Here is a 15,663-nt window from a genome sequence, read left to right as displayed (position 1 = left end):
TCAATATATTTGTGGACGAGAGTCATCATTTATAAGTCTGCAGGTTTGGAATTGCAGTGCCCCTGAGCTCCATTTTTCAACTCGCTTTCTTGGGAGCTGGCCACAAAAGCGCAGGAGTACTTCAGGCCCTAATCTGGTCGCAGGCGGCAGGCTGAGCCTGTGGTTAGTTCTTCTTCCTGATGGGAAAATAGAGTGACCTGTGCCTGTCCCAACACCTAGAGCTAGTCTCTCATTGGTTCCCCCTCTTCCCGTTCATCCTCAGGACGAATTGCAACCTGTACGGAACAGGAGGTTAAAGCTGCTGATTCTCCAAGGACGGAGATTGCTAGTAAAGCGGCTGGAACGGCGAACCCGAGCACAAGGAGATGAGAAATGAGGTGCGTTTTAGAAACCTTTCCCTATCACACGGTGTACCATCTTCTGGGTTTCTCATGCATGTTTTCGATGTAGGAAGATGCCCTTGAACTTGGAGATTTGGGACCCATGGGATGGGTACCACGCAGTATTACTTTAAAGGGTCTGCGTTTGCTCACCCAACCTCACCAAACCTCTCAGCCCCAAAAGTGTCCACCCTTATGTCTCAATCAGCTCTGGGTCTAGATATGGTCAATCCAGGTGGCATCACAGCCCCTGAACGACTTTTGTAAGAATTTCTCTCTCTTTCACTGTCTTTGTTTCACGGGTTTTTAAAAGTAATTGATTTTTATAATGGGGTTTACCTGCTTTTCACTGCTGTGTTTTTGCCGCTTTACACCCACATGACTCACTTACAGAGAGATATCAATGCATAGGTTTTAAGATTCTTACTAGTCAGATATATTCTTGGGCAGTGAATAGGGGGTGTTGAGTCCAATTCATTGAGCAAGGAGTAGGTCTTGTCTATTACATATTGGGTTTATGGAACGGTATCAGAGATAATTTGAAACCCTTGTTTTATGCATCATGCCACCTCACCTTTCCCGTTAAGCAGCCATAGTGTGTTTTCTAAACGTGTGACTCTATTCTGTTTTGTAATTCAGTTCAAGGGTAGCGGTTTTTACATTCCCTCTATAAGTGATATCTTATGATAAGTGTCTTTTTCTGTGTGACTTATTTCACTTAGAATCGTCGTACCTAAATCCACTCATCATGCTGCTACTAGCCTTATGATGTTGATTTCATGGCTGAGTGATATTCCATTGTACATAAGGACCACAACTTCTTTATCCATTTTTCTCTTTCCTGGGATATGTAAGGTGTAACGAAGTGGAGGTTCTTGTCAACCGATCAGCCCTAAACTTTGGGGTGCCTGTGTCTTGCTGATTTTTAGTTTTCCCAATTTATACGCCCATGAGTGGATGAGCCCTACGCTCCCTAAGCTGCATTTTTTAGTTGTTTCAGGACACACCGTGCACATCTCCAGAGTGGCTCTTGGCAATTTACATCCCGCCCATCAGCGTAACCAGTCTCCCGTTTCTCCATGGCCTGTCCTGCATTTCTGGTTTTGACACTTTATTCAGCATGGCCCTTTTGACCGATGGGAAGCGAGACTTCTTTGTAGCGCTGATTTGCCTTTCCAGGTTGCTTGGTTGGCTTAAAAGGGCGTATGCGTTTTTTCCTGAATATATTCAGGAAAAAACGCATACGCCCTTTTTGGCCAAGGGCATCATTGTCGAGGTTTTGCCGCTTTTCCTGTGCTTTAAAGGCAATTCGAATCTCCCTCCTGAAATCTGTTTCCTGCAATTCTGCCTTGCTTTCAAATCCTCTTCGTTGCCTTTCCTCAATATATTTGTGGACGAGAGTCCTCATTTATAAGTCTGCAGGTTTGTGAATTGCAGTGCCCCTGAGCTCCATTTTTCAACTCGCTTTCTTGGGAGCTGGCCGCAAAAGCGCAGGATTGCTTCAGGCCCTATTCTGGTCCCGGGCGGCAGGCTGAGCCTGTGGTTAATTCTTCTTCCTGATGGGAAAATAGAGTGACCTGTGCCTGTCCCAACACCTAGAGCTAGTCTCTCATTGGTTCCCCCTCTTCCCGTTCATCCTCAGGACAAATTGCAACCTGTACGGAACAGGAGGTTAAAGGTGCTGATTCTCCAAGGAGGGAGATTGCTAGTAAAGCGGCTGGAATGGCGAACCCGAGCACAAGGAGATGAGAAATGAGGTGCGTTTTAGAAACCTTTCCCGATCACACGGTGTACCATCTTCTGGGTTTCTCATGCATGTTTTCGATGTAGGAAGATGCCCTTGAACCTGGAGATTTGGGACCCATGGGATGGGTACCACGCAGTATTACTTTAAAGGGTCTGCGTTTGCTCACCCAACCTCACCAAACCTCTCAGCCCCAAGAGTGTCCACCCTTATGTCTCAATCATCTGTGCGTCTAGATATGGTCAATACAGGTGGCATCACAGACCCAGAGCTAACTTTGTAAGAATTTCTCTCTCTTTCACTGTCTTTGTTTCACGGGTTTTCAAAAGTAATTGATTTTTATAATGGGGTTTAGCAGCTTTTCACTGCTGTGTTTCTGCCGCATTACACCCACGTGACTCACTTACAGAGAGTTATCAATACATAGGTTTTAAGATTCTTACTAGTCAGATATATTCTTGGGCAGTGAATAGGGGGTGTTGAGTCCAATTCATTGAGCAAGGAGTAGGTCTTGTCTATTACATATTGGGTTTATGGAACGGTATCTGCGCTAATTTGAAACCCTTGTTTTATGCATCACCCCACCTCAACTTTCCCGTTAAGCAGCCATAGTGTGTTTTCCAAACGTGTGACTCTGTTCTGTTTTGTAATTCAGTTCAAGGGTAGCGGTTTTTATATTCCCTCTATAAGTGATATCTTATGATAAGTACCTTTTTCTGTGTGACTTATTTTACTTAGAATCGTCGTACCTAAATCCACTCATCTTGCTGCTACTAGCCTTATGACGTTGATTTCATGGCTGAGTGATATTCCATTGTACATAAGGACCACAACTTCTTTATCCATTTTTCTCTTTCCTGGGATATTTAAGGTGTAACCAAGTGGAGGTTCTTGTCAACAGAGCAGCCCTAAACTTTGGGGTGCCTGTGTCTTGCTGATTTTTAGTTTTCCCAATTTATACGCCCACGAGTGGAAGTGCCCTATGCTCCCTAAGCTGAGTTTTTTAGATATTTCAGGACACACCGTGCACGTCTCCAGAGTGGCTGTTGGCAATTTACATCCCGCCCATCAGTGTAGCCAGGCTCCCGTTTCTCCATGGCCTGTCCTGCATTTCTGGTTTTGACACTTTATTCAGCATGGCCCTTTTGACCGATGAGAAGCGAGACTTCTTTGTAGCGCTGATTTACCTTCCCAGGTTGCTTGGTTGGCCAAAAAGGGCGTATGCGTTTTTTCCTGAATATATTCAGGAAAAAACGCATACGCCCTTTTTGGCCAAGGGCATCATTGTCGAGGTTTTGCCGCTTTTCCTGTGCTTTAAAGGCGATTCGTATCTCCCTCCTGAAATCTGTTTCCTGCAATTCTGCCTTGCTTTCAAATCCTCTTCGTTGCCTTCCCTCAATATATTCGTGGACGAGAGTGATCATTTATAAGTCTGCAGGTTTGTGAATTGCAGTGCCCCTGATCTCCATTTTTCAACTCGCTTTCTTGGGAGCTGGCCGCAAAAGCGCAGCATTGCTTCAGGCCCTATTCTGGTCCCGGGCGGCAGGCTGAGCCTGTGGTTAATTCTTCTTCCTGATGGGAAAATAGAGTGACCTGTGCCTGTCCCAACACCTAGAGCTAGTCTCTCATTGGTTCCCCCTCTTCCCGTTCATCCTCAGGACAAATTGCAACCTGTACGGAACAGGAGGTTAAAGGTGCTGATTCTCCAAGGAGGGAGATTGCTAGTAAAGCGGCTGGAATGGCGAACCCGAGCACAAGGAGATGAGAAATGAGGTGCGTTTTAGAAACCTTTCCCGATCACACGGTGTACCATCTTCTGGGTTTCTCATGCATGTTTTCGATGTAGGAAGATGCCCTTGAACCTGGAGATTTGGGACCCATGGGATGGGTACCACGCAGTATTACTTTAAAGGGTCTGCGTTTGCTCACCCAACCTCACCAAACCTCTCAGCCCCAAGAGTGTCCACCCTTATGTCTCAATCAGCTGTGGGTCTAGATATGGTCAATCCAGGTGGCATCACAGCCCCTGAACGACTTTTGTAAGAATTTCTCTCTCTTTCACTGTCTTTGTTTCACGGGTTTTTAAAAGGAATTGATTTTTATAATGGGGTTTACCTGCTTTTCACTGCTGTGTTTTTGCCGCTTTACACCCACTTGTCTCACTTACAGGGAGATATCAATGCATAGGTTTTAAGATTCTTACTAGTCAAATATATTCTTGGGCGGTGAATAGGGGGTGCTGAGTCCAATTCCTTGAGCAAGGAGTAGGGCTTCTCTATTACATCTTGGATTTATGGAAGGGTATCTGAGATAATTTGAAACCCTTGTTTTATGCATCACCCCACCTCACCTTTCCCGTTAAGCAGCCATAGTGTGTTTTCTAAACGTGTGACTCTATTCTGTTTTGTAATTCAGTTCAAGGGTAGCGGTTTTTACATTCCCTCTATAAGTGATATCTTATGATAAGTGTCTTTTTCTGTGTGACTTATTTCACTTAGAATCGTCGTACCTAAATCCACTCATCATGCTGCTACTAGCCTTATGACGTTGATTTCATGGCTGAGTGATATTCCATTGTACAGAAGGACCAAAACTTCTTTATCCATTTTTCTGTTTCCTGGGATATTTAAGGTGTACCCAAGTGGAGGTTCTTGTCAACAGAGCAGCCCTAAACTTTGCGGTGCCTGTGTCTTGCTGATTGTTAGTTTTCCCAATTTATACGCGCATGAGTGGATGAGCCCTATGCTCCCTAAGCTGAGTTTTGTAGATGTTTCAGGACACACCGTGCACTTCTCCAGAGTGGCTGTTGGCAATTTACATCCCGCCCATCAGCGTAGGCAGGCTCCCGTTTCTCCATGGCCTGTCCTGCATTTCTGGTTTTGACACTTTATTCAGCATGGCCCTTTTGACCGATGGGAAGCGAGACTTCTTTGTAGCGCTGATTTGCCTTTCCAGGTTGCTTGGTTGGCCAAAAAGGGCGTATGCGTTTTTTCCTGAATATATTCAGGAAAAAACGCATACGCCCTTTTTGTCCAAGGGCATCATTGTCGAGGCTTTGCCGCTTTTCCTGTGCTTTAAAGGCGATTCGAATCTCCCTCGTGAAATCTGTTTCCTGCAATTCTGCCTTGCTTTCAAATCCTCTTCGTTGTCTTCCCTCAATGTATTTGTGGATGAGAGTCATCATTTATAAGTCTGCAGGTTTGTGAATTGCAGTGCCCCTGAGCTCCATTTTTCAACTCGCTTTCTTGGAGCTGGCCGCAAAAGCGCAGGATTGCTTCAGGCACTATTCTGGTCCCAGGCGGCAGGCTGAGCCTGTGGTTAATTCTTCTTCCTGATGGGAAAATAGAGTGACCTGTGCCTGTCCCAACACCTAGAGCTAGTCTCTCATTGGTTCCCCTTCTTCCCGTTCATCCTCAGAACAAATTGCAACCTGTACGGAACAGGAGGTTAAAGGTGCTGATTCTCCAAGGAGGGAGATTGCTAGTAAAGCGGCTGGAATGGCGAACCCGAGCACAAGGAGATGAGAAATGAGGTGCGTTTTGGAAACCTTTCCCTATCACACGGTGTACCATCTTCTGGGTTTCTCATGCATGTTTTCGATGTAGGAAGATGCCCTTGAACCTGGAGATTTGGGACCCATGGGATGGGTACCACGCAGTATTACTTTAAAGGGTCTGCGTTTGCTCACCCAACCTCACCAAACCTCTCAGCCCCAAGAGTGTCCACCCTTATGTCTCAATCAGCTGTGGGTCTAGATATGGTCAATCCAGGTGGCATAACAGCCCCTGAACGAATTTTGTAAGAATTTCTCTTTGTTTCACTGTCTTTGTTTGACGGAATTTTAAAAGTAACTGATTTTTATAATGGGGTTTACCTGATTTTCACTGCTGTGTTTTTGCCGCTTTACACCCACTTGACTCACTTACAGAGAGATATCAATGCATAGGTTTTAAGATTCTTACTAGTCAGATATATTCGTGGGCGTTGAATAGGGGGTGTTGAGTCCAATTCATTGAGCAAGGAGTAGGTCTTGTCTATTACATATTGGGTTTATGGAATGGTATCTCAGATAATTTGAAACCCTTGTTTTATGCATCACCCCACCTCACCTTTCCCGTTAAGCAGCCATAGTGTGTTTTCTAAACGTGTGACTCTATTCTGTTTTGTAATTCAGTTCAAGGGTAGCGGTTTTTACATTCCCTCTATAAGTGATATCTTATGATAAGTGTCTTTTTCTGTGTGACTTATTTCACTTAGAATCGTCGTACCTAAATCCACTTATCATGCTGCTACTAGCCTTATGACATTGATTTCATGGCTGAGTGATATTCCATTGTACATAAGGACCACAACTTCTTTATCCATTTTTCTCTTTCCTGGGATATTTAAGGTGCAACGAAGTGGAGGTTCTTGTCAACAGAGCAGCCCTAAACTTTGAGGTGCCTGTGTCTTGCTGATTTTTAGTTTTCCCAATTTATACGCCCACGAGTGGAAGTGCCCTATGCTCCCTAAGCTGAGTTTTCTAGATATTTCAGGAAACACCGTGCACTTCTCCAGAGTGGCTGTTGGCAATTTACATCCCGCCCATCAGTGTAGCCAGGCTCCCGTTTCTCCATGGCCTGTCCTGCATTTCTGGTTTTGACACTTTATTCAGTATGGCCCTTTTGACCGATGAGAAGCGAGACTTCTTTGTAGCGCTGATTTACCTTCCCAGGTTGCTTGGTTGGCCAAAAAGGGCGTATGCGTTTTTTCCTGAATATATTCAGGAAAAAACGCATACGCCCTTTTTGGCCAAGGGCATCATTGTCGAGGTTTTGCCGCTTTTCCTGTGCTTTAAAGGCGATTCGTATCTCCCTCCTGAAATCTGTTTCCTGCAATTCTGCCTTGCTTTCAAATCCTCTTCGTTGCCTTCCCTCAATATATTCGTGGACGAGAGTGATCATTTATAAGTCTGCAGGTTTGTTAATTGCAGTGCCCCTGATCTCCATTTTTCAACTCGCTTTCTTGGGAGCTGGCCGCAAAAGCGCAGCATTGCTTCAGGCCCTATTCTGGTCCCGGGCGGCAGGCTGAGCCTGTGGTTAATTCTTCTTCCTGATGGGAAAATAGAGTGACCTGTGCCTGTCCCAACACCTAGAGCTAGTCTCTCATTGGTTCCCCCTCTTCCCGTTCATCCTCAGGACAAATTGCAACCTGTACGGAACAGGAGGTTAAAGGTGCTGATTCTCCAAGGAGGGAGATTGCTAGTAAAGCGGCTGGAATGGCGAACCCGAGCACAAGGAGATGAGAAATGAGGTGCGTTTTAGAAACCTTTCCCGATCACACGGTGTACCATCTTCTGGGTTTCTCATGCATGTTTTCGATGTAGGAAGATGCCCTTGAACCTGGAGATTTGGGACCCATGGGATGGGTACCACGCAGTATTACTTTAAAGGGTCTGCGTTTGCTCACCCAACCTCACCAAACCTCTCAGCCCCAAGAGTGTCCACCCTTATGTCTCAATCAGCTGTGGGTCTAGATATGGTCAATCCAGGTGGCATCACAGCCCCTGAACGACTTTTGTAAGAATTTCTCTCTCTTTCACTGTCTTTGTTTCACGGGTTTTTAAAAGGAATTGATTTTTATAATGGGGTTTACCTGCTTTTCACTGCTGTGTTTTTGCCGCTTTACACCCACTTGACTCACTTACAGAGAGATATCAATGCATAGGTTTTAAGATTCTTACTAGTCAGATATATTCGTGGGCGTTGAATAGGGGGTGTTGAGTCCAATTCATTGAGCAAGGAGTAGGTCTTGCTTATTACATATTGGGTTTATGGAATGGTATCTCAGATAATTTGAAACCCTTGTTTTATGCATCACCCCACCTCACCTTTCCCGTTAAGCAGCCATAGTGTGTTTTCTAAACGTGTGACTCTATTCTGTTTTGTAATTCAGTTCAAGGGTAGCGGTTTTTACATTCCCTCTATAAGTGATATCTTATGATAAGTGTCTTTTTCTGTGTGACTTATTTCACTTAGAATCGTCGTACCTAAATCCACTCATCATGCTGCTACTAGCCTTATGACGTTGATTTCATGGCTGAGTGATATTCCATTGTACAGAAGGACCACAACTTCTTTATCCATTTTTCTGTTTCCTGGGATATTTAAGGTGTACCCAAGTGGAGGTTCTTGTCAACAGAGCAGCCCTAAACTTTGGGGTGCCTGTGTCTTGCTGATTGTTAGTTTTCCCAATTTATACGCGCATGAGTGGATGAGCCCTATGCTCCCTAAGCTGAGTTTTTTAGATGTTTCAGGACACACCGTGCACTTCTCCAGAGTGGCTGTTGGCAATTTACATCCCGCCCATCAGCGTAGGCAGGCTCCCGTTTCTCCATGGCCTGTCCTGCATTTCTGGTTTTGACACTTTATTCAGCATGGCCCTTTTGACCGATGGGAAGCGAGACTTCTTTGTAGCGCTGATTTGCCTTTCCAGGTTGCTTGGTTGGCCAAAAAGGGCGTATGCGTTTTTTCCTGAATATATTCAGGAAAAAACGCATACGCCCTTTTTGTCCAAGGGCATCATTGTCGAGGCTTTGCCGCTTTTCCTGTGCTTTAAAGGCGATTCGAATCTCCCTCCTAAAATCTGTTTCCTGCAATTCTGCCTTGCTTTCAAATCCTCTTCGTTTCCTTCCATCAATATATTTGTGGACGAGAGTCATCATTTATAAGTCTGCAGGTTTGTGAATTGCAGTGCCCCTGAGCTCCATTTTTCAACTCGCTTTCTTGGGAGCTGGCCGCAAAAGCGCAGGATTGCTTCAGGCCCTATTCTGGTCCCAGGCGGCAGGCTGAGCCTGTGGTTAATTCTTCTTCCTGATGGGAAAATAGAGTGACCTGTGCCTGTCCCAACACCTAGAGCTAGTCTCTCATTGGTTCCCCCTCTTCCCGTTCATCCTCGGGACAAACTGCAACCTGTACGGAACAGGAGGTTAAAGGTGCTGATTCTCCAAGGAGGGAGATTGCTAGTAAAGCGGCTGGAATGGCGAACCCGAGCACAAGGAGATGAGAAATGAGGTGCGTTTTAGAAACCTTTCCCGATCACACGGTGTACCATCTTCTGGGTTTCTCATGCATGTTTTCGATGTAGGAAGATGCCCTTGAACCTGGAGATTTGGGACCCATGGGATGGGTACCACGCAGTATTACTTTAAAGGTTCTGCGTTTGCTCACCCAACCTCACCAAACCTCTCAGCCCCGAGTGTCCACACTTATGTCTCAATCAGCTGTGGGTCTAGATATGGTCAATTCAGGTGGCATCACAGCCCCTGAACGACTTTTGTAAGAATTTCTCTCTGTTTCTCTGTCTTTGTTTCACGGAATTTTAAAAGTAACTGATTTTTATAATGGGGTTTACCTGCTTTTCACTGCTGTGTTTTTGCCGCTTTACACCCACTTGACTCACTTACAGAGAGATATCAATGCATAGGTTTTAAGATTCTTACTAGTCTGATATATTCGTGGGCGGTGAATAGGGGGTGTTGAGTCCAATTCATTGAGCAAGGAGTAGGTCTTGTCTATTACATATTGGGTTTATGGAACGGTATCTGAGATAATTTGAAACCCTTGTTTTATGCATCACCCCACCTCACCTTTCCCGTTAAGCAGCCATAGTGTGTTTCTAAACGTGTGACTCTATTCTGTTTTGTAATTCAGTTCAAGGGTAGCGGTTTTTACATTCCCTCTATAAGTGATATCTTATGATAAGTGTCTTTTTCTGTGTGACTTATTTCACTTAGAATCGTCGTACCTAAATCCACTCATCATGCTGCTACTAGCCTTATGACGTTGATTTCATGGCTGAGTGATATTCCATTGTACATAAGGACCACAACTTCTTTATCCATTTTTCTCTTCCCTGGGATATTTAAGGTGTAACGAAGTGGAGATTCTTGTCAACAGAGCAGCCCTAAACTTTGGGGTGCCTGTGTCTTGCTGATTTTTAGTTTTCCCAATTTATACGCCCATGGGTGGATGTGCCCTATGCTCCCTAAGCTGAGTTTTGTAGATGTTTCAGGACACACCGTGCACTTCTCCAGAGTGGCTGTTGGCAATTTACATCCCTCCCATCAGCATAGCCAGGCTCCCGTTTCTCCATGGCCTGTCCTGCATTTCTGGTTTTGACACTTTATTCAGCATGGCCCTTTTGACCGATGGGAACCGAGACTTCTTTGTAGCGCTGATTTGCCTTTCCAGGTTGCTTGGTTGGCCAAAAGGGGCGTATGCGTTTTTTCCTGAATATATTCAGGTAAAAACGCATACGCCCCTTTTGGCCAAGGGCATCATTGTCGAGGTTTTGCCGTTTTTCCTGTGCTTTAAAGGCGATTCGAATCTCCCTCCTGAAATCTGTTTCCTGCAATTCTGCCTTGCTTTCAAATCCTCTTCGTTGCCTTCCCTCAATATATTTGTGGACGAGAGTCATCTTTTATAAGTCTGCAGATTTGTGAATTGCAGTGCCCCTGAGCTCCATTTTTCACCTCGCTTTCTTGGGAGCTGGCCACAAAAGCGCAGGAGTGCTTCAGGCCCTAATCTGGTCCCAGGCGGCAGGCTGAGCCTGTGGTTAGTTCTTCTTCCTGATGGGAAAATAGAGTGACCTGTGCCTGTCCCAACACCTAGAGCTAGTCTCTCATTGGTTCCCCCTCTTCCCGTTCATCCTCAGGACAAATTGCAACCTGTACGGAACAGGAGGTTAAAGCTGCTGATTCTCCAAGGACGGAGATTGGTAGTAAAGCGGCTGGAACGGCGAACCCGAGCACAAAGAGATGAGAAATGAGGTGCGTTTTAGAAACCTTTCCCTATCACACGGTGTACCATCTTCTGGGTTTCTCATGCATATTTTCGATGTAGGAAGATGCCCTTGAACCTGGAGATTTGGGACCCATGGGATGGGTACCACGCAGTATTACTTTAAAGGGTCTGCGTTTGCTCACCCAACCTCACCAAACCTCTCAGCCCCAAGAGTGTCCACCCTTATGTCTCAATCAGCTGTGGGTCTAGATATGGTCAATCCAGGTGGCATCACAGCCCCTGAACGACTTTTGTAAGAATTTCTCTCTCTTTCACTGTCTTTTTTTCACGGGTTTTTAAAAGTAATTGATTTTTATAATGGGGTTTACCTGTTTTTCACTGCTGTGTTTTTGCCGCTTTACACCCACATGACTCACTTACAGAGAGATATCAATGCATAGGTTTTAAGATTCTTACTAGTCAGATATATTCTTGGGCAGTGAATAGGGGGTGTTGAGTCCAATTCATTGAGCAAGGAGTAGGTCTTGTCTATTACATATTGGGTTTATGGAACGGTATCAGAGATAATTTGAAACCCTTGTTTTATGCATCATGCCACCTCACCTTTCCCGTTAAGCAACCATAGTGTGTTTTCTAAATGTGTGACTCTATTCTGTTTTGTAATTCAGTTCAAGGGTAGCGGTTTTTACATTCCCTCTATAAGTGATATCTTATGATAAGTGTGTTTTTCTGTGTGACTTATTTCACTTAGAATCGTCGTACCTAAATCCACTCATCATGCTGCTACTAGCCTTATGATGTTGATTTCATGGCTGAGTGATATTCCATTGTACATAAGGACCACAACTTCTTTATCCATTTTTCTCTTTCCTGGGATATGTAAGGTGTAACGAAGTGGAGGTTCTTGTCAACCGATCAGCCCTAAACTTTGGGGTGCCTGTGTCTTGCTGATTTTTAGTTTTCCCAATTTATACGCCCATGAGTGAATGTGCCCTACGCTCCCTAAGCTGCATTTTTTAGTTGTTTCAGGACACACCGTGCACATCTCCAGAGTGGCTCTTGGCAATTTACATCCCGCCCATCAGCGTAACCAGTCTCCCGTTTCTCCATGGCCTGTCCTGCATTTCTGGTTTTGACACTTTATTCAGCATGGCCCTTTTGACCGATGGGAAGCGAGACTTCTTTGTAGCGATGATTTGCCTTTCCAGGTTGCTTGGTTGGCCAAAAAGGGCGTATGCGTTTTTTCCTGAATATATTCAGGAAAAAACGCATACGCCCTTTTTGGCCAAGGGCATCATTGTCGAGGTTTTGCCGCTTTTCCTGTGCTTTAAAGGCAATTCGAATCTCCCTCCTGAAATCTGTTTCCTGCAATTCTGCCTTGCTTTCAAATCCTCTTCGTTGCCTTCCCTCAATATATTTGTGGACGAGAGTCCTCATTTATAAGTCTGCAGGTTTGTGAATTGCAGTGCCCCTGAGCTCCATTTTTCAACTCGCTTTCTTGGGAGCTGGCCGCAAAAGCGCAGGATTGCTTCAGGCCCTATTCTGGTCCCGGGCGGCAGGCTGAGCCTGTGGTTAATTCTTCTTCCTGATGGGAAAATAGAGTGACCTGTGCCTGTCCCAACACCTAGAGCTAGTCTCTCATTGGTTCCCCCTCTTCCCGTTCATCCTCAGGACAAATTGCAACCTGTACGGAACAGGAGGTTAAAGGTGCTGATTCTCCAAGGAGGGAGATTGCTAGTAAAGCGGCTGGAATGGCGAACCCGAGCACAAGGAGATGAGAAATGAGGTGCGTTTTAGAAACCTTTCCCGATCACACGGTGTACCATCTTCTGGGTTTCTCATGCATGTTTTCGATGTAGGAAGATGCCCTTGAACCTGGAGATTTGGGACCCATGGGATGGGTACCACGCAGTATTACTTTAAAGGGTCTGCGTTTGCTCACCCAACCTCACCAAACCTCTCAGCCCCAAGAGTGTCCACCCTTATGTCTCAATCAGCTGTGGGTCTAGATATGGTCAATCCAGGTGGCATAACAGCCCCTGAACGAATTTTGTAAGAATTTCTCTTTGTTTCACTGTCTTTGTTTGACGGAATTTTAAAAGTAACTGATTTTTATAATGGGGTTTACCTGCTTTTCACTGCTGTGTTTTTGCCGCTTTACACCCACTTGACTCACTTACAGAGAGATATCAATGCATAGGTTTTAAGATTCTTACTAGTCAGATATATTCGTGGGCGTTGAATAGGGGGTGTTGAGTCCAATTCATTGAGCAAGGAGTAGGTCTTGTCTATTACATATTGGGTTTATGGAATGGTATCTCAGATAATTTGAAACCCTTGTTTTATGCATCACCCCACCTCACCTTTCCCGTTAAGCAGCCATAGTGTGTTTTCTAAACGTGTGACTCTATTCTGTTTTGTAATTCAGTTCAAGGGTAGCGGTTTTTACATTCCCTCTATAAGTGATATCTTATGATAAGTGTCTTTTTCTGTGTGACTTATTTCACTTAGAATCGTCGTACCTAAATCCACTTATCATGCTGCTACTAGCCTTATGACATTGATTTCATGGCTGAGTGATATTCCATTGTACATAAGGACCACAACTTCTTTATCCATTTTTCTCTTTCCTGGGATATTTAAGGTGCAACGAAGTGGAGGTTCTTGTCAACAGAGCAGCCCTAAACTTTGAGGTGCCTGTGTCTTGCTGATTTTTAGTTTTCCCAATTTATACGCCCACGAGTGGAAGTGCCCTATGCTCCCTAAGCTGAGTTTTCTAGATATTTCAGGACACACCGTGCACTTCTCCAGAGTGGCTGTTGGCAATTTACATCCCGCCCATCAGTGTAGCCAGGCTCCCGTTTCTCCATGGCCTGTCCTGCATTTCTGGTTTTGACACTTTATTCAGCATGGCCCTTTTGACCGATGAGAAGCGAGACTTCTTTGTAGCGCTGATTTACCTTCCCAGGTTGCTTGGTTGGCCAAAAAGGGCGTATGCGTTTTTTCCTGAATATATTCAGGAAAAAACGCATACGCCCTTTTTGGCCAAGGGCATCATTGTCGAGGTTTTGCCGCTTTTCCTGTGCTTTAAAGGCGATTCGTATCTCCCTCCTGAAATCTGTTTCCTGCAATTCTGCCTTGCTTTCAAATCCTCTTCGTTGCCTTCCCTCAATATATTCGTGGACGAGAGTGATCATTTATAAGTCTGCAGGTTTGTGAATTGCAGTGCTCCTGATCTCCATTTTTCAACTCGCTTTCTTGGGAGCTGGCCGCAAAAGCGCAGCATTGCTTCAGGCCCTATTCTGGTCCCGGGCGGCAGGCTGAGCCTGTGGTTAATTCTTCTTCCTGATGGGAAAATAGAGTGACCTGTACCTGTCCCAACACCTAGAGCTAGTCTCTCATTGGTTCCCCCTCTTCCCGTTCATCCTCAGGACAAATTGCAACCTGTACGGAACAGGAGGTTAAAGGTGCTGATTCTCCAAGGAGGGAGATTGCTAGTAAAGCGGCTGGAATGGCGAACCCGAGCACAAGGAGATGAGAAATGAGGTGCGTTTTAGAAACCTTTCCCGATCACACGGTGTACCATCTTCTGGGTTTCTCATGCATGTTTTCGATGTAGGAAGATGCCCTTGAACCTGGAGATTTGGGACCCATGGGATGGGTACCACGCAGTATTACTTTAAAGGGTCTGCGTTTGCTCACCCAACCTCACCAAACCTCTCAGCCCCAAGAGTGTCCACCCTTATGTCTCAATCAGCTGTGGGTCTAGATATGGTCAATCCAGGTGGCATCACAGCCCCTGAACGACTTTTGTAAGAATTTGTCTCTCTTTCACTGTCTTTGTTTCACGGGTTTTTAAAAGGAATTGATTTTTATAATGGGGTTTACCTGCTTTTCACTGCTGTGTTTTTGCCGCTTTACACCCACTTGACTCACTTACAGAGAGATATCAATGCATAGGTTTTAAGATTCTTACTAGTCAGATATATTCTTGGGCGGTGAATAGGGGGTGCTGAGTCCAATTCCTTGAGCAAGGAGTAGGGCTTCTCTATTACATCTTGGATTTATGGAACGGTATCTGAGATAATTTGAAACCCTTGTTTTATGCATCACCCCACCTCACCTTTCCCGTTAAGCAGCCATAGTGTGTTTTCTAAACGTGTGACTCTATTCTGTTTTGTAATTCAGTTCAAGGGTAGCGGTTTTTACATTCCCTCTATAAGTCATATCTTATGATAAGTGTCTTTTTCTGTGTGACTTATTTCACTTAGAATCGTCGTACCTAAATCCACTCATCATGCTGCTACTAGCCTTATGACGTTGATTTCATGGCTGAGTGATATTCCATTGTACAGAAGGACCACAACTTCTTTATCCATTTTTCTGTTTCCTGGGATATTTAAGGTGTACCCAAGTGGAGGTTCTTGTCAACAGAGCAGCCCTAAACTTTGGGGTGCCTGTGTCTTGCTGATTGTTAGTTTTCCCATTTTATACGCGCATGAGTGGATGAGCCCTATGCTCCCTAAGCTGAGTTTTTTAGATGTTTCAGGACACACCGTGCACTTCTCCAGAGTGGCTGTTGGCAATTTACATCCCGCCCATCAGCGTAGGCAGGCTCCCGTTTCTCCATGGCCTGTCCTGCATTTCTGGTTTTGACACTTTATTCAGCATGGCCCTTTTGACCGATGGGAAGCGAGACTTCTTTGTAGCGCTGATTTGCCTTTCCAGGTTGCTTGGTTGGCCAAAAAGGGCGTAT

This window comes from Balaenoptera physalus, assembly GCF_965194825.1.
Source record: "Balaenoptera physalus genome assembly, chromosome: 6".
NCBI lineage: Eukaryota > Metazoa > Chordata > Mammalia > Artiodactyla > Balaenopteridae > Balaenoptera > Balaenoptera physalus.
This window is presented reverse-complemented; position numbering follows the sequence as displayed.